This window comes from Balaenoptera borealis, assembly GCF_965194805.1.
Source record: "Balaenoptera borealis genome assembly, chromosome: 21".
Classification (NCBI taxonomy): domain Eukaryota; kingdom Metazoa; phylum Chordata; class Mammalia; order Artiodactyla; family Balaenopteridae; genus Balaenoptera; species Balaenoptera borealis.
In genome coordinates this window covers 17853232-17873013 of record NC_138880.1, presented here as the reverse complement: position 1 = coordinate 17873013, position 19782 = coordinate 17853232, and the positions used below count along the sequence as shown (strand labels likewise).

General features: G+C 38.1%; 1 protein-coding gene and 1 long non-coding RNA gene across 2 annotated transcripts in view; both read left to right on the top strand.

Annotated features, from left to right (window-relative positions):
* Positions 1 to 19782, top strand: part of SGCZ (sarcoglycan zeta) — a 929817-nt gene that overhangs the window by 66181 nt on the left and 843854 nt on the right. The gene's annotated exons all lie outside the window — the stretch shown is intronic.
* Positions 1 to 19782, top strand: part of LOC309619696 — a 46306-nt gene extending 26524 nt beyond the window's left edge. Inside the window, exon 2 of the long non-coding RNA XR_014239168.1 lies at positions 1 to 19782. This exon is cut by the window's left edge and continues 22739 nt beyond it. This is a non-coding gene — a long non-coding RNA (uncharacterized lncRNA).

Below are 19782 nucleotides of genomic sequence, written 5' to 3'. Positions count from 1 at the left end.
GGGGCCACTCTTCATCGCGGTGCGCGGGCCTCTCACTATCGCGGCCTCTCTTGTTGCGGAGCACAGGCTCCAGACGCGCAGGCTCAGTAATTGTGGCTCACGGGCCTAGTTGCTCCGCGGCATGTGGGATCTTCCCAGACCAGGGCTCGAACCCTTGTCCCCTGCATTGGCAGGCAGATTCTCAACCCCTGCGCCACTAGGGAAGCCTAGAAAGGAGTTCTTTGATGTTTCATTAGCCACATGTACAAATGGGCTGTGCACATAAATTGGGGGAAAGTCTTTAGATTTAAAAAATATTTTATTCATTAATATCATGAGATTTAGAGTGGTTATTAAATGGTTTGCTTTATTTCCTGAGTCCTAATCCAGTGTATCTTCCACTAGTCATATCCGTAAAATATTTGATTTCTATTTTACTAAAAAATAAAACTAAAAAGGATTATTTTCCCTTAAGACGAGGCAAAAGATAATGTTGAATAAGTCTGTTTTGGTTAACTGCATTTTGCAATTTGTTTTGCATAGCATTTGGCTTAACATAGAAGCCTCCATTTTTAAGATATTAGTTCTCTTTGCTTGCATAAGGGATCAAGATCTCTTTTTTTTCCTTTTCAGTAGAGTGAAGACGCACACTGCTCAATTAATTTGGCTATTCTCTTGGCCTATGTTCAAGGGTGATCTCTTTGAACATAGGGTATAAGCCATTAGGTATAAAAAACTAGATGGGAAATGAGTATACAATAGCTCATGACTTTAGATGAAATTGAAGAAACGTTTTACTACGGGTCCCTACAGTTCAGACCAAGATATGGCATTTGACACACCCCAAAATCTCAGACTGCAAATAAACCATCTACAACAGGCTTGATATTTGCCTTAGTCATAAAGGAAGACCGTCAGGGGCTCACACATTAACAAGATTAAGAAGGAAAAAATGATTCAAACTGAAATCAGAAGACCTTCTAACGGGTGAAAATAAAGTTTATTGTCACAGAGAAATCTGAACTTAATAGAACTTTTATGTGATACCCAATTGGATCTCCAGCTAAGAAGAGAAATAGCTTTCAGAGTATGAATGATGATCAGAGTACAGAGGCCCTGAAGGGCTGGTGGCTTTTCAGTGGGTGCTTCTTCCACTATAAGGAGATCACCCTTTTATCTCATGCGTTTGATAAAATTATATGAAATGCAAGGAAACATTTTAAATGGAAAGGGTATTTATGTCTCTAGATTTGTTTTCAGCTACTCAAGCATGACGTACTTTTTCATGAAGCTGAGCAACTCTGCTGGAAATCAGTGCTGGGTTCTCTTACCCTGCAAAATCTGTTTTTTACTTTAAGCTTTTAAAATATACTTCTTTGATTATTATAATGCAGGAAAACTAATTACCTCAAAGACTACTTTATCTGTTTTCAATTAAAGGATTAGGTAGCAGATAATATCTGCACCCAGAGTTAAGTCCAACAAGAAAGTATTTAGAGGTCATTTTCCTTATCTTTCTTCTATTTAAATTGTTTTTGTTGTTGTTGCCGTTGTTTTAAACTATTGCTCTTATTTTTCTTTATGTTTCAGAGAACCTTGTAATATTTTTGTTAGTCTAAATATCAAGTGTAACAATCAACTCAACACTTAGAATACAGACTGCTCCAAATAATCTACATTTTGTCATTTTCATTTCTCCAAAGAATTTTATAGGATTACATAATAGTACATCTCCTTTTGTTGGATTAAATGAGTTTTGCAATTTCATACCCCTTTCCTCATTTTTAAAGTCCATATCAAAACTCCGGTTAATTTTTTTTATTCTGATGGATAACTTAGAAATATTATATGGATACCCCTGTAAGCCCTGTATACTGAGATAATTAAAAGCTATGTAATTCCAATTAAAGAGCTATCAAATATCTATTCTGTATAAAGCACTTTTCTAGTGGCTTTTGGAAGAGAGTGGCTAGAATGATTAAAACTATAGGGTGCCGGATTCCAGGGATGCATGATCTAGTGGACTCTTTAGTTTAAAATGGATTGTCAAATTCCCTAGTCTGTTGAATTAAAAAAAAAAGTTCAGCAGCTGGAGCACAAAGAAAGAATTTGAGCTACAGTAACAGAATGGTCTCTAAGAGGTGACTTGTCTAAGCAGGTGTGGACAATTGTCTATTAATCCAATTTCCTTTTAGACATGACTTCTTCAAGGCCAGGAAATTCTAATTTCTCTTTTCTCTTTATATCTTTGGGGAAGAGGAGGTGTTCAACATGTGTTTGCTTTATGAATGACTGACTGAATGGATGAAGAAATTGAAGCTCGAGAGCAAAGGTTTCACTGAGCAGGGATGGGCCAATCATGATTTTATAATTTCCATACATGTTTCAAAAGTCTCAGCGACCGGCAAACTTCAGATGTTGGGCAGGCATAGACAAGGTGGTCAGAGAGCAGATATATATGACTTCAGTTTACACATGGACAAACGTAATTACTGATCTTCAGTTACTTATATTAATAGAAAGGTTTTCAGTTGCCATCTAAAACTTATTTTGAATGATTAACCTCTCAGTTATCCAACTGAACTGTATCATTTAGCTGTTTTCTCTGACCACAACAGTTTAAATACTTTGATGCAATATTTTTATTGGAAACTATTATCTGTGTTATTTTAAATAGCTTATTCTTTACTAAGACAATGTCAAATAAGATATGTCAATCATAGAAATGGTAAGCCGTGGTATAGAAAGTTAAATGTTTCCCTGGACAATGAAATTTAGTTTATTCTCTAAACCTCTACTTGGCACATTTTACTCATATTTGGCTTATTAAAGGACAAACTGTCCTAAGTATTAGAGATTTTTAAGGGTAAAAGAGTCCTCCAGATCAGAGTAATAAAAGTAGTCAGCTAATGTAACTCTAAGTAAATAAATCAGCATTAAATTTAATAATACTTTACTTTAGCATCTCTAGTTAGGCAGTGGGTAGTAGACCTTTTACTTTAAGAAATAGATACGTAAAATCATTAAATATATTTATTACAGCTTCAAGAGTGAGTGAAGGAAAAAGAAAGCATGAAGTCAAAGAAAATAGAGTGATAGGAAGTTAATTAAGAAGGGTCTAGTATTAATATTTTCTAGCCCAAGAGCAGATATAAATTCAGCTTGTTGTAATGGTCAATGGCATGGCTCCTGATAGAGACAGGCTTGAGGCCAGCCTTGGATCTGCCACTTAGTAGCTGTGCCTCTGTTTCCTTAGCTCGGAAGTGAGGCTAATAATGGTGTTTACCTTATAGGACACTGTGAGAATTAAATGTGTTCATGCTTATAAAGTATTTAGAACAGTGGCTAGCACATGTTACATGTTATGTAAGTGTAGGCCAATACTATTTAAATAATATGGGTGTAGCTCTTCAAAGATGATCCTGCGTAAGACCAGCTATACATAGATGGCTGCATAACTGCTATGTGTATAATAAAAGGAATATGACAAGTTCCCTGGTCATCTTTCTGCAGTCCCAGTCACAGTATGTCTGGAAGATACAAGTGAGCATGAAAGGAGTTTAGAAGAGTGCTTGAAAGGAGTTAGATTTATTATGTAAATGTACTACTATCTACTCTCACCACTTTTCTTTCTTTTCCATTTTCATCTTCATTTTCCTCGTCTAAATTACTTAGGCTCTTTCTATGGTTTCACTGTTGCTTTACTAGTGTAGCATAATGCTTAGAAAATGTCTATTAAATGTTACTGCCAGAAACTCTCCATATAGGATTTGAACTCTTTAGAGGTAAGATGCTATAAAAACCCAATAAATATTTAAAAGCATGCAGAGACAATAAGAGGAGAAATATATGGAAGTGGTGCACTTAGAGGATGACAATAAGGAGTCCTGGATATCATCCATTTCAGAGAGCCATGGTTTTCCTAACTCTCATAAAAAATGCAGCACGATTCTAGACTGAGTGTGATTTCAAAGGCTGCTGCTTTTACGGTATCGTTCATGAAAAGTTGGAGAGGGGAAGCTCTCTTCTTGCATTGATGTTCTCTGAGTATCAAACCACTTTGGAAACGCAGAACTGAGTCATAAAGAAATATCTGTTCATGTGTCTTGAAGCTGAAGGATATATAGCTAGTTCTGAAAGTAATTTACATGTAGTTTGTGGTAAATAAAAGGATCAACTTAGTAAAACGAGAATGTTTTCCAGTGACTCCATTTAAAATGTTCCTTTTGGTGAGGGCTAGGACAGGGGCTGACTAGAAGATTTTTGGCTAGTTTGAAAAATTCTTGTTTATTTCTTCATCTACCTTTAGTTTGACTAATATAAAGCTATGAGCATGTCTTGAGTTATTTGTCCACCATCTTACCAAGTCTAAGAAAACTTTTGCTCTTATGAGTTGATAAAATGAGACACTCAAAATATCATTGGTGTCTTCATTCTACGCAAGTGTTGTCCAGAGTATAAGATTAAAATAACCTCAAGATAAACTAATTTTGTTAGGGTGAATCTCTACAATCAGGAAGTCAAAGCTGTTTTCCTCTTTTCTTTTTCATAATTTCTTAATTGCTGACTATTTGGCATGCCATATTTATATTTTGTCAACTAAATAAAATGCAGACATCTTAGTTGACACTTGCTGGTTTCCACTTTTTATAACATTTCTGCTTATCTCTCTTCTTTCCTAAAACTTCACTCTTTGCTTTCATTCATGCATTCATTCTTACACATTTAATTAATTCAACAAAAACCTATTAAGCACTCACTTGCTGCCAGGCACAGCTCACTGCTGAGAATACATTAATAGGCAAAACAGGTAAAATCCTGACTCTCATGAAGCATACGTTCTGGTGGTAGAAGGTAGACACTGTCTAAAAAAAGTAAGTAAAATGCATAGTATATTGAGAGGTGGTAAATGCTATGGAGAAAAATAAGGCAGGGAAGGAGGATGGGGAGTGTTTCAGGGAATGAGAAAATTTGCCATTTTAACTATGGTTTCCTGGGAAAGACCTAACAGGAAAGGTGACATTAAGGGAGGTGAGAAAGGGAGCCAAGGATGATCTGGAGGGAGAGAGCATTCAAGGTGAACCCTGTAAGGTTGGGGAAGGCTGGCATATTCAAGGCACAGTGGAGAGGGCAGTGTTTCTGGAGCTATATAAGGAGAGCGGGGAGTAGTAATGGGTCAGTTCAGAGAGGGAACAGAAAACCAGATCCTATAAGGATTTAGAAGTCATTGCAAGGTCTTTGGATCGTCCACAGAGAAGGAGGGTGTTGAAAGATTGAGCAGGGGAGCATCATGAGTTAAGTCTTAAAAGGTCCCTGTTGCGAATAGACAGAATAGGAGCAAGATCAGTGACAGGTGTTAGGCGACCATTGCAATGATCCAAGTAAGAGATGAAGGTGGCTTAGACTAGAGGTGGTGGGAATTGGCTGGGATGAGGATATAATTTGAAGGTGCAATATATAGGATTTGCCAACAAAAAATAAAGAGAGGAGTAAAGGGTGGCATTATGCCTTTTGGCCTGAGCAAATGGAAGGATTCTGTTGCCCTTAATTGATAAGAGAAGAGCATCAATGGGAGCTTGATTTGAAGGGAAGATCAGATTAGTTTTGATGTTAAATTAGAGATGCTTATTGGAAGTTTAAGTGGAAGTGTCTGCTTTACTATATAGTTTTCATATGAAAATCTGTTTTCTACAAATCTTAGGCAAGTTTGGTGATGGATGGATGGATGCAGTAGAAAAAAATTTGCATATGTAACTCACATGTCTGCCTTTTCCTCTTTCAAGTTGTCCCTCTTGGGAAATAGGGTTATGTTGCTGGGTCAGTCTATGCTAATGGACTGACTCCTATTGATTCCTATTGAAAACTCTCACCTCACACCCATGTGCATAGAAGCATTATTCACAATAGCCAAAAGGTGGAAGCAACCCAAGTGTCCATCACCAGATGAATGGCTAAACACAGTGTGGTATATGCAGAATAAGGAATATTATTCAGCCTTAACAAGAAAGGAAATTCTGAACCATGCTATGAACCTTGAGGACATTATGCTGAGTGAAACAAGCCAGTCATAAAAAAGCAAATACTATTTGAGTCCACATATATAAGGTACCTAGAGTAGTCACGTTCATAGGTGCAGAAAGTTTAATGGGTACAGAGTTTCAGTTTTGCAAGGTAAAGAGTTTTGAAGTGTGAGTGCACTTAAGTCTAGTAAACTGTATACTTAAACTTGTTAAGATGGTAATTTTTATGTTACGCGTATTTCATCACAATTAAAAATGTAAAGAACCCCTCATATCTTGATGCTGCTGTTCTCTCTTACTGGTCCATGCTGGACACCTTCTCTCTTTCGTCATTCTACTAAGACCCCATCGGCATAAGATCGTAGCTGCCTTACAGCTTGTAGATGGCAAGATTAGTGGGTAGAGAAAGGCAGGAATTAAAAGGTAGGAGTCAACCTCAAACTCAATGTCAGACGTAAGAAGCCCCAGAAAATTACCTGCCATTACCTGACACAGACAGAGCATAACCCTCCTCAGTCTTCACATCATGTTTCTAGGGTCTTTCTTTCTCCTTAGGTCTTTGGTCATCACTCTTGGTTTTTTTATCCCTCACCTTCCGTCTCCAAAGCAAATTTGTCCTTGGGAAATTCTAAACTCCTCTACTTTTATTTTGTAGACCATGCCCTGAAGGCCTTGCCATTTATATTCAAAGAGTCTATCAAGGTATTTTCTACATGAATTATGAATTCCAAATGAATTATAAGTTCCAAATGAATTTTTAAAGGAGAAGAATTATTACCCCTCCTTAGTATTCTGAATATGCTTCAGTAGGCTTTAGCATAAAATAGTAATATTCTTTTTCTTTTTACCACTCATGGAAAATATTAAATCACCCTATGTACCTTGTAGATTAAATATTGAGGAAGTCTTTTTAACCCAAGTATATATCAAATGCTACAGCTATAATTTCATATTTATTGCTACATGTGTATAAGAAAATGAATGACTATATCAGCTGCGTGGAGAACCACCTTCTGGGGACCTCAGATTCCACCAACAGCTAGCGCAAAGGGTAAGAGTTGTGAGGGAGATTTTGGCCTGTAGGACCTGCTAGAAAGGATGACAGGTGATGAGCACGTGGTGACGTGGGGAAGAAAGTGATGCCCCAGGGATTGAGGGCTTTTTTTTTTTTTTTTTTTTTTTTTGCAGAAAAGTAGGATAGATCTGATAAAAATGGAGAAGAGAAGAAATAAGAGATAGCAGCAGAAGAGAGGAAAGACAGTGGCAGGCCTGAGAGATGACAACATTTGTGTACGGGGTGGTGAGCAGCAGGTGTATAGACAAAGAAAAGAAAAGACAACCAGCAACAGGGAAGCAGAAGTTAGGGCAGCTCTGCGAGTTGTTGGGCAGGAAGAGGCCTGGGTGATGGGGAGGGGAAGGAATGGGCCCTGAGAAGGAGGAGGGACGAGGTCAGATCTCTCAGTGTTCCCTTTGTAGGGCAAGGAGTTATCTTGTTTCCTTTGTGCATCTGTTTATAGAAAGAGGGCTGGATGGAATGGCATATTCCAGATGGAGGGTCCTTCTTTGGCATAGCTCTCTCAGTGAAGCACTTCCAATGAAGTGTTAGGACCACGGTGATCTAACACTTTAGAGGTTCATTCGGGTGTGTGTGTGTGTGTGTGTGTGTGTGTGTGTGTGTGTGTGTGTGTTGTTTAGGAGGGGAGAACAAGAAATTGTCATGCGCCCCAGAATTATATGCCTAAGAGAACCCAGGACATCAGTCTGAGCGTGCAGCCTCTTGGGCCTGCATAGTGTAAGCCAAGAAAATGTAAGGCATGAATCCTGCAAGTGTAGAATTCATACATTGTATCAACCCCAAAGGTCTCTTTTGTTTGTTTTTAATTTTCTTTTCTTTGTGAAAGCAAAGGAAAAAGTACTGTGTTCCTCTTATAAGAAAAAAACCACATTGTGAGCAAAAGAAAAAATATTCATGAATAAGTATAAAATAAAATCATCTACGTATATGACGTGAGGTATTTGTCGGCAGAACTGTTTAATTATTCCTCTACTTCTGTATTATCTCAAGGGATAAATCAACAGCAGGTGTATATGCTCACCTAAATTTTAGGTCTTCTGCTCATGTACTTAATGAATGATTCTCAGAGAAAAGAAAATATTTGAGAGTTCTTCTCTTTAAATTAGTACTTACTGCAATGTCAAAGAGTTTTGAGAAAATGCCCTTCACTTGGATATGGATGGACATTTTTAAAAATACGGTTTTATCATTTCAAGCTGGGGAGGTGACAGAAAGTTAGTGAGAAATAGCAAATCATGACGATCAAAAATTTTGTAGCCTTTTAGGCATTTCTTTTTGAGTACATTCTGTCTCAAGAATGATTTCACTATGCAGATACAATGAGTCTATTCCTTGTCACGCTTGCTGAATTGTCTCACAATTATGACAGTGGCAAGCAGTCCAATCCCCCTCGCTTTTTCATCTGTGGAGCATTCTATTTTTGTGAATGCAGGATCAGTTTTCAAACCAATTTTATGGCTTAATTATGACATTGTTTCCAGTTGGTTGGTTTTAGATACATTGCTGTGCTGGATAACCTTGTGAATGTATCCTTTGTGCTACTTTAAGAATGTCTAATCAGCAGAAATTCCAAAATTGGAATTTCTGGGTCAAGATAAGGATATATTCATGGTTTTTGACAAGCTTTACCAAATTTTCCTTAAAAGATATATTTATACAAATGCTGTCATGGTGTGAACCATTGGGCACCAGAGTCTTGACTGAAAGTCTCATTTGAATTACAAAATATTCCCAGATTTTGTTTATAATTGCTTGACGTTCAAGTTTAAATGCAAGACCTTCTTGAATAATTTCTGGAGGCTGTTTGCTTCCTCCAATTTTCGGTACAAATTGTTGACTACCTTTCACTTGTAACCCAGGCAGGGCGTGGTGTTACAGTATTCTGCTCCTTCTAACTCTGTTAGTTTGTATTATTTGCTCAACAGATTCTCTGCCCTCTGAGCTGGGGCCTGTTCCTGCATGTCGCCTCTCTGGTGGCCCTCTCTATGGAAGGCGTATCATTCCTACCCCTTCATGTAAGCTTTGTGCATGTGACACTCTGGCCAATTCATGCTGAGATTAAACAAAAGTTTTTAGTCCCATCTTTCCTGTTCTCTCCAGAGGATGGCCTATTCCAGATGGGGGCCTCCTTCTTTAGCATGGCTTGCCCAGTGGAACCAAGCATGGAACCGAGAAGAGGCTCACCCACAGCCAACAGGTGTTGTGAATGAGAAATAACACATTTGTAGCTTTGAGCCATTGGGATGTTATTAGCAAGACTAGTGAAAGCTGACTAATATAGTCTATGAGCTGTATCTGAATCTGACAAGCTGCTTTGGTATTCTCCCATTACTGAGGTGATGGAGTTAGTTTTATAATGCTCTGGTTGCAAATTCCACTTTGGCTACAACATGGCTTTCAATATATTTCTTGTGAAATATATGAGACGTTTATTTTGGTTGCAGTTGCTCAAAAGTTTAATGTTTATTTTCAATCCAGCCATGAAGTTGGGTTTGCATGAGAATTAGCCCCTGATGGCCTGAGCCATTCACTGTCTGTGATGGGTTCACTTATCTCCTCGCATCTAGAATGGTACTAGTTATGTGCAATCCTGGTAGTACTGAGAAAATAGTCTTTCAAATAGTATTCTGTGTTCTTTAGTTCATATGAAAAACCTTGGATAAGTTGTTGGAGGCCACGAACAAAACCACTATTTTGTGGTTATGAAAGTGCACTATTCTACACTTTCATATATTTATTTATTTGAGGCTTAGAGAGTACAAGGAAGGACTCCAAGCATATATAGTCCCTTTCCTCTACCAGGTAGGCTGGTGGTAATGAGGTTGACTGCCTTTGCTGGGAATCACTGTAGCAGTGAGCAGATCAGTCAGATATATTTGGGTTCAGGTACTTTTGCTCCAGAAAATACAATAATGTTCTTAATTGAGACATTAAACACAATTTGTTTTGCAAATAAAATATATATACTCTGGCACAGCTCCATAAAATTTTTGAGCTGGTAAGTTAAGCATATTAAAGAAAGTTATCTCAAATGACTATGACTTATGTCCTCTCATTCTCCTCAATGTCTTCTCATTTTCTCAAGTTGAGGATAACTGTTTTCATTGCCCTTCTGTCATGTTTCGTATCTGTTGCTGCTATTATCTCTTTTGACATCTGTGGCCTGGAGCTTGCAATGATCTGCTTTTACTGTGTCTGGATATTCTACCACGAGGCGACTGGCTTCCCTGACCCTCTCTCCAGGGCAGCCGTTTATTTCTTACTGATTGCTCTCCCTCTACTCTGCTTCAGTATCACTGCTGCTATTCCTTTAAGTCTGAGATTTCCACTTAGTCTTTCTTTACATGTCTGTTCGGACACTGAGCTCAACATTCTTTAAGCAGCCTTACTTTGCCTTTTTTCCAGTCCTACTGAAGCAACCTGTTTCCTGTGATTCTGCAATTCTTAGCTATATTGCTAACAGCTTGACACCCTTCATTATTAGAAGCTGGGTTCTTTTCAAGCTACTTCAGAACACCTCACTTTTTAACAGAAAACAAGGAAACAAACAACACAAAAAGGTGATTTTCTCAGAAGGAAATTAAAATTTAAAAAAATAAAAACTTTATGACTTTATGATATTTTCTTGTTCTTACTTGAAAGCTTTCCTTAACCACGATTCCAAAGGCTATTGAGATCAGTCACTTTGGGTTTTTGGCGTTTCAAATCTTTTCCCCTTAATATATGTGATTTATACACAGATTAACAGGTTCTATCACAAGGGATTGTTTCACAGCCAAGGGTTCTCTGAAGGTAATAAAACTTATTAAAGTATATTGAGGGGTAAATATACAGTTGAAAAAGCAGTGTTGTTGCTGGATAATTTGTTCATTTACTAATTTATTCATTCAATATTTATTCAGTGGTTTGATCTCATTAGTACTGTTCATGGATCAGTGTCGTTCCTTAATCTGAAATATTATTAAAAAGCAATTTCATGATACTTCATATTGTCTTGTCATGTGCATATAATATATATTTATGTAAATAGTGGATAGATAGATATATAGATAGACAGATATTTTATACCCAGAGAACTAAGAATTACAAAATTCCTATTTAGACCTGAAATTTTCAATGTTTTCAGATTTTCACTGATATTAATTATTCAATCATCCATTTCTCTCACAATAGAATATAGACTTATTTCAATGAGATTGTATATTTGCAGTCTATTACAGCATATTAAAATACCCTAGGATTTAGTGTCTTAAACAGCAAATATTTATTATTTCACAATTTATGTTGGTCAGGACTCTGGGAGTGGCTTAGCTACATGGCTCTGGCTTAGGGTCTCTCTTCCAGCCTCACTGCTGGCTGGGGCTGCAGCCTCTGAAGCCTTGACTAGGGCTGGAAGGTGTCCTTCCAAGCAGCTCAGTCACATGCTTGGCAGTTGGTGTTGGTTATTGGCTGAGGTGCCTTCTTACTCGTCCGTGTGGCCTCTCACCTCCCAAGGCCCTTCCAGTAGAGTAGCCTGGAGTTTTCTACACGGCGGCTGGACTCCGAGAGAAAGAAAGAGACAAAAAGGAGGAGAGACAGAATCAGAGAGTTAAGACAGACAGAGAGAAAGAAAGACAAGACAGAGGTAGAGACAGAGAGAGAGATGGAGACAGAAAGACAGGGACAGAGAGAGAATCCAACACAGAAGCCCACCACGTAGGGCCCATCACTTCTGCTATATTCCATTAGTTAGAAGCAAGACATGTTAAGTTCAGTGCACACTCCAGGGGAATGAATTACACAGGGTGTGAGTACCAGAAGGTGAGGATCACTGTGGACCGTTTTAGAGACTGCCCATCAGAGATTCATTAGCTGCAAATGGTAGAAAGTCAAACAAATTTAGCTTAAGCCAAAAGGAGAATTTATGGTATCTTCCAGAAATGAATACATCAGTTTCTTTCTGTGGGTACAAATTTTCCTTATCTCTGATTCTCTTTTGGCGTCTAGGTGGAAATAGTCTTCCAAAAATCCCAATATATTTTTTCAACTCAAGCACCAAAAGGGACCAACTTCAATTGCTTTGGTCTGATTCAAATCCCTTTGAAAGAGGGATTAACCCAGTTGAATCTTGTTCCAATCAATTCTGTGTGTGAGTGGGTGAAGGGGGAAGGGTTGGGCGTGGAAGTGTGGGTGGGGATGGGGATGAGGTCACATGACTTTATCTGTGCTCAGCGGGGGTTATGGAGCATTTGAGAAGAGACTTTCTCAAGAGGGAAATGCAGGTCGATTAATTCACCTTTAAAATAACTGGCTGACTTAAGTCTAATGCAGGTCTGAGGCTTTAAATTGTATATGTTTGGCAAAGCCAACGATGTTTATTTTTTCTCAGTTGTAATAACTGTAAAAATTATCTTATCAACTGTTTTAGTATGTTCATTTACTGATTCCACTAAGTTTTAAAAAGCAACACACAAAATGCAAACAATTACACCAACACCACTGTTCAGACAGATCATGTGATGCTTTAAAACAGAGCTCTTGCATGTCAGTGAGATTTTCAAGATACTTGCTTATCAGATGATGTATCATTTTTTTGTATCAGATTTTGTATGAAAGCTGTTTGGGGTGTGTCAATGCCCAGTGAAGGAAAGTGCAGATAAGCTTTACATGAAATGTGACTATTGTACATATAAGTATAAATAATATAATAGTATAGTATATATAATTATATACAATTATAAAAGTAATACATTTTCCTTATAAAATATCCAGACAGTACATACTTCTGTAAAGAAAGAAGTGAAAATCACTTATAAATCCATGAGTCTGGATAACCACAACATACATTTTGGTCTAGAACCTTTCAGACTTTTTCTCAATGAATATTTTCCACAGGTGGCTGTTTTGTAGCTTGCTTTTCGCATTTGCCAACACATTGCAGATTTTTACTATATAACTAAATATAGACATATACAATTAATTTTAATGGCTACAGTGTATTTCTTTGTATGGTGTCCCATAACATTTCCAGATCCCTATTGATGTACATTTTTTTTCTGGTTTCTAATTATTCTCTATTATCATTAGAATATCCTTGTACTATATCTTTGAACACTCATCTGATTATTAGTGTGTATTTTTAGAAGTGGAATTGCTGGGTCAGTGAACATGCATTTGAATTTTGAAGCAGATCGCCAAATTACCCTCCAGGAAGATTTTTTTGCAGTTGATGTTTCTACCAGCAGTCTTTGAGGGTTCCTGTTTCCTTCAACTTCCTTAAGTTGGCTATTATCAATGTTTGTAATCTTAGCGATGATATAAGTGAAAAGTGATATTTCATTGTTGTTTTAATTTGCATTTAAAATCTTATCTTTAAAACAGAAGGGCTTGGCCAGAGCATATCAAGTTTAGTTTGTCAGAGCCTCTGGGGCCTGGGAAAGTGTGAAAAAGTGGGATATAGAAGAATTTTTTGTGCCTTTTATCCAAATAATTTGCAGCCAGTGCATTGATATTAGGTGCTCAAAATTGTTTGATTGTCCTGGGCACATTTGTGAGAAGTCAAGGTAGCCTTTCTGTCTTGTTGGGCACCTTTTATATCTTGAAACTATGCTTTGCTCTTAAACTGTGCCAAACTGGTGACCAGTTACTTGGTAAATTTGGGTTTCTGTCTCTGGGATCCACTTTTCCTTCCAGACCTTACCTCTCACAGGAGCAAGGATTATCTTTCAAACATCATCACGATTAATTCGTTGTTTAGTTAACAATGAAATGAAAGAAACCATTGCTCCTTCCAATTCCAGTCTGGCTTCAGAGCCTCTGATCTGCAGGTCAGAGAGGGGGCCCACATCACCAGCACTCGCTTCTTCAAAACAGAGACTATGAACGGAGACTTCCAGAATCTTCTCTGATCGCTTTCTGCTGCTTTGTGCCAGCTTTCTCAGGAAGGTGAATTCTGGGCAGTGTCCTGTGATTTTCCTCGCTTTGGTTCACACAGCCGTGGATCTGTAACATGTGGTTGGTCATCCTCCTGGTTTCAATGCTGGTGCAATTTTATTCCCAGTTTTTGCTTCCCCTTGTCCTTCTCAGTCAGTTTTTTGATGACTGTGACAGCACATGGAACAAGTGGTAATATGATTCTTTCACCATTCTCTTTCCTGGAGGTTAACATGTCTGAATTTAATCTTGTTATGGCATCCAACGTCCAATTTCTGTATTAGCTTGTGTCTGAAATTCAGTTAGAAGTCAAGGGTCCAGCCTTGCTTGGAGAACAGTATCAGTATCGCCTGACAAACTCGTGTCATGGGGAAGCATCTTCAGTCTTCACACCTACTAACCACAGTATGTATAAGGGAGACACAAGAATATAGTAAATTCAGGGTTATATTACTCGAGCAAAAATAATTGATGGTTACTAGACAGAGGATACTGAGAACGACAGGGAGCATGTCTCCTTGCAATTCCTATCACTCTGGAGAAGACTGCTTTGACCTTTGATTTGCTAATTAATTATGGAGAGGGACAGTCGTGCTGTAATACCCAGGAGGTCACACAGCTGTACACCTAACTCACTTTTATGTGAAGGAAGCAAATGAGCAAAAATCAAGCTGACATCAAGGCAGCTTTTTTTTTTTTTTTCCCCAAAATGAAGCTCATTAACCATCAATGAGCTATTCAGCCTGTATCCTGTATCAGCTTTATGCTCTCAAATCCTCAGTGTGTCCCAACAATTGTTGCCTCAGTTACTGACTCAGTCATCAAGGGCAGGGTGAATTGTTTTGTTCAGTTTATTTAAAAAGGCATCCGTGTGTGTATCTTATTTTAGAAAAGTTCTTACTGCAAAGAAATTAGCTAAGTAGAAAATATATGTTTTTTCACATAGTCTTTTAGGGGCTGCCTCACCTCTGCCCTAGCAGAAGCCTTTGGAGTAAGTGACTTTATAATTTATCATCCAATTCGGGACCCTTCTGAGAAGGAAAGGCAGCCCTATCCTTACTGATTCCAGGGCAGCAGGTATACATTTGGACCACTGGACCGAACTGGAAGTTCTAGTTTTCCTACTTAGGAGTCTAGACTCAATGCTGTGCCACAACCCCAGAAAAGCAAGCCCAACTCCGCCATGTAAAATGAAAAACGTGCATTTTATAAAGGTTGCCCAGAGGATTCAGAGACAAGTGTTCACATTTCTTCTTAGGGAGAGATATTTAATAAACACCCATCTTTAGCATCTCTGCCCTTCCACACCAAAGTGCCTCCCCAGGGACACCCAGGAACACGGGCTCTGTCCCTTCAAAGAGGCTTCCTGCACCGTGGATTGAGTTCTGGTCCCCGGCCCAGCTTTCCTTCTGTACCCAGTCAGGTCTGGGAGGAACCAGCCTCCCTTGGAAGCCTCTTCTCAAGCATTCTCTCTGAGGGGCTTCCCCACCCAGTCGCAAGTAGAATATCACAAATTAACCCAATAAAACAGATCTTTCTCCTTTTTTCTTTTCAACTTTTTTTTTTTTTAATTTTATTTATTTATTTATTTATGGCTGTGTTGGGTCTTCGTTTCTGTGCGAGGGCTTTCTCTAGTTGTGGCAAGCGGGGACCACTCTTAATCGCGGTGCGCGGGCCTCTCACTATCGCGGCCTCTCTTGTTGCGGAGCACAGGCTCCAGACGCGCAGGCTCAGTAGTTGTGGCTCACGGGCCTAGTCGCTCCGCGGCATGTGGGATCTTCCCAGACCAGGGCTCGAACCCGTGTCCCCTGCATTAGCAGGCAGACTCTCAACCACTGCGCCACCAGGGAAGCCCTTAACTTTTTTTAAATAAAGGATACAGATAGGTTGGGAGCCTTTACTGTCATCTTATTCAAGTTTTGGAGAGGCAGAGGAGATAAAAACATGTGCTTAATCATCCATGATTAACAGACATTTCTGTGCCACGTTCTTTAAATCTTTTACTGAGTCTTCATACCAGTCTAAAAGGTTGATGCTACTGTACCTATTCAATATGCAAGAAGATGGAAGTTCAGAAATATTAAGGGGCTTGATCGTTCAAATTTGTTCACATCGTAGATCTGGGATTTCAAAGCCTCAGTAGCCTCCAAAGCCCAAACCTTCCTCAGCCTGCATCACAGAACATCTTTTTAATATGAGGATACTGACAATTTGTAAGCTCCATGAAAAGTTTCCTATCAAAATAATATTTTAATTTTTGCGGTGTTTTAGATCAGTTTCATTGCTGGTGCACTTAATTTAATAGTTGATCAGACATAGGCAGAAAAGATAACATCTAAACAGCATGTCTGAATTCCAGAATATTAAAGAATTAGTTAAAACCTTCCCAGAGCAGTCAGAAGAACTGAGGAGACGTGGCAGTACTTGGGGTATAGTGGGCTCTGATCAAAGGCTGCCTAGTGACCCTGTACAATCATTTGAAAATAAAAGGAAAACAAAATCTGCAAGTGCTTAGAGAACACTCAGAGAACAATTTATAGGGCAAAATCATAAGAGTTTATTATGCTAGACAAACTTGATTTCTAGTGTTTTGTAAAATGACATAGTGGATGAAGAAAATATAAGCAGCAGATGCAAGGTATCAGGGCTTTCACACAACACTTGCTACGCCAGAAAATGTTCAGTAAATAATTAATTAAAATTAGTGTCTCTCTAAGCATTGTTGCCTTCACTGCAAATTAACTGAAGTTAAACATAACTTTTAAAAGATGAATGTCAGCCTGCTGAGATGAAGAACATTTCCAAAAGCAAATGGTAGGACCACTTTTAAGCATGCTGCATTGAATATCCTCATTACACTAGTGACCATAGATACATAAACACTTACAATGACCAGGTTATAAGAAAATCCTACCTTACTTTAGAGATGGAAAAAGCGAGCCCAAGGAGATGGGTTAATTCATCTAGTCTCAAATATAGTGGGAAAGTTATTAAATAAACCATTAGTTTTTCTGTCTACTCTTGTTTTAATAAGACATGGTTTTCAGAATGGAATAATTTATCCAAAACAAATTTAAAATGGCACTGTTAACTAATTTCCGAAGATTTGGCTATTATCAATACCTTTGTAAAACTGGAGAATGAGAATATTATAAATGCAAAATGTCCCTTTATAATTTTCTTAAAGCATTCCATTTCTTTTCCTAAGAGAATTACCTGGCTTGAGCCATATAGAAATTATTCTGCTTTTGAGTACTAGTGAGAAGAAACATCTTTATTTCTTCCATAGACATTTTTGTATGCCTACTATGTGCTAGTGTTGTGCTAGGCTAGGGGTAGAGGGATAAGCTAACATATCAGGTTCCTCTGATGATGGAGTGTTCATTTCAGTGGAGAACTAGACTTTATATTATGGTTGTAAGCAGGCAATCTAATTAAAAATTTCCTTATTTCCAATGTCCAAGATTTCCGGTTTTCACAACAGCTATCACATAATTATTCTGACATTCTACACATATGGTATTACTAGATAGCCATGGCTGTGAAATGTGGTTCCTTAGCAACTGCAAATGTACCTTGGAAAGGCAAAGAAATTGTCATGAAATGCTCTAGGACAACAAGTCCTTATCCAAAGCTGTAGGTTAACCCACAATATAATATTTTTTAGTATGCAGTGAAACATATTTCAAGTAGAAAGCATAATTCAAAATAGCATTTTTTCTGGCAATTTCTTAATGTTGGAAGTCACGCTGTTGCCTAAATGAGACAGATGGTTTACCTGAAATTTTTTGCCCAGGGTTTGCGGTGTATGAGCAGTGCAGGGCTAGGCTTCCACATTCACTGTCTGCTCTTCTAGCAACACATTATTCTGAATTAAAATGATTTGAAGGGAAAATTCTTTAAGCTTTAGGTGCTCCCAATTTTACAGGCTCCACACTATAATATATCAAATATGTAAAAATGTACCACATCCCATATTAAATATGTAATTTCTCAAGCATTATGTTCAGAAAGCAGAACTTCTCAGAGTGCAATCAGAAGCAACTTCCCCACTGCCAATCTAAACACACTCTGGGATAAATTCTTTCCCCACCCCTGGATAAAATTTTAGACCCCAGAACCCATCTGCTTAGTCATAGATGGTTAAATCTACACTAGTCATTTTGTCAAAAGAATTATCTCATGTAATTGTAACAAATGTTGCCATTCCAGTGTGATGCTCAATTCAAACTTCAGAGTCAGAGGGTTTCTTTTCCTCCAGATTTGGTGGAGGGCCGTGGTCAACTCTTGCTCTTGTGGGAGCATTTCTGAGCTCCTGAGAAACCCTCTCTGTTGACAGGTCCCTCTAACTGAGGTTTTTCAGTGTAGTCAGTGCCTAAGGCTGTCCAAAGCTCTGCATTCCACAGCTCTTTTCACTGAGGTTTTCACTTTGCCCAAAGCCTTCTTGCACGGGACCTTGGACAGGACAGAAATAAGTACCCAGATCACACACTTTACTCTGTCATCATTGAAAGTACAGTTACTTCCTAAAAGTTGTCTTTTTTCTGCAACTACTGGAAACTTCAGCTAACCACTGATGCGTAGACATCTTGCTCAGGTGTGAATCAGCTACAAGTGCCCAAAACTCTGGGTCCCACATGTAATATAGCCCGGGCCCTAAGAGTCTATATCCAAGTCAGTGTGACTCATTGCAATACAAAGTTAGTATGGGAGCAATAGGCCCTACAGAGAAGGACCTGAGCTGTGAAATCAGACTGAACTGGTTTCAAATCCACAACCTCCAGCTCCAGTCTCTGGCACTGCGGGGTGGTGTGGAAAATACAAGTTACTCAAGTTCTTTGAGTTCCAAATTAGTTAATCGATCATTAATTTTTCAGTGTTTGGCATAACATATATATAAGTGAATGATTTTAGATGTAAAATTATACAGCAGGGTGAAAGTTAAATAAATCAAGAAATAAGGGCAAAAGAAAAATGTGACCATAAATTTAAGATATAGTCAGAATTAATTTTAGTACACAAAGTGTATGTCATCACAATTTCCTCATCACTTAAGTGGAGGTATGAGTCTCTGACATATAATAGTTACTCATCAGTTATATGGTGGTCATCATTATTGCAGGTATGCACAACTTGTCAGTGCAAAGACTGCAAAGATGTATTTGTTTTCACTTTACACTCAGTTTTCAATTCTTCTGAGGTTATCATGAGAAGATAGAAATGAATGGATTTTGAAATCAGGATGGACTGGGCAGAATGAGTGAGCTGTCTTGATGGATAGTAGATAAAGTGCAGTCTGAACTAGAAAAGCTCTCAGAATATAGAAGCAAACAATAAAGGTAGAGAAGTAAATTATGCAGTTACTTATAGAAAAATGTAAATATTTGTAAAATCATTATAGGAGAGGAAGGAGGCCTTAAGGGTAAACAATTTGGATGATTGTTGTTTTTGTTGGTATTACTATTATTATTTTCAACTAATTTTTGTTGAATTGTAAATATGAGCTAAACCCTTAATGTGTGTTCTCACTTAATTCTCAAGAGTGAAAACATTTGTTATCTTCCAATAGATGGATGAGGGTATTGAGGTTCAATTTGTCCAAGTTAACACAGAATTCAAGTCCAAGACTGATTTTAAAGCACCTCTTAACCATTACATAGCTTACATTATTTATAAGCCATAAATAAACTCAGTAACCAGAGCCTATCCACCCACTTCTAAGGCATAAAATAGAGGTACAAACACTTTATCATATAACCTGCTCTAGCATAGAATTAGGTATGTAGTAATGAATTT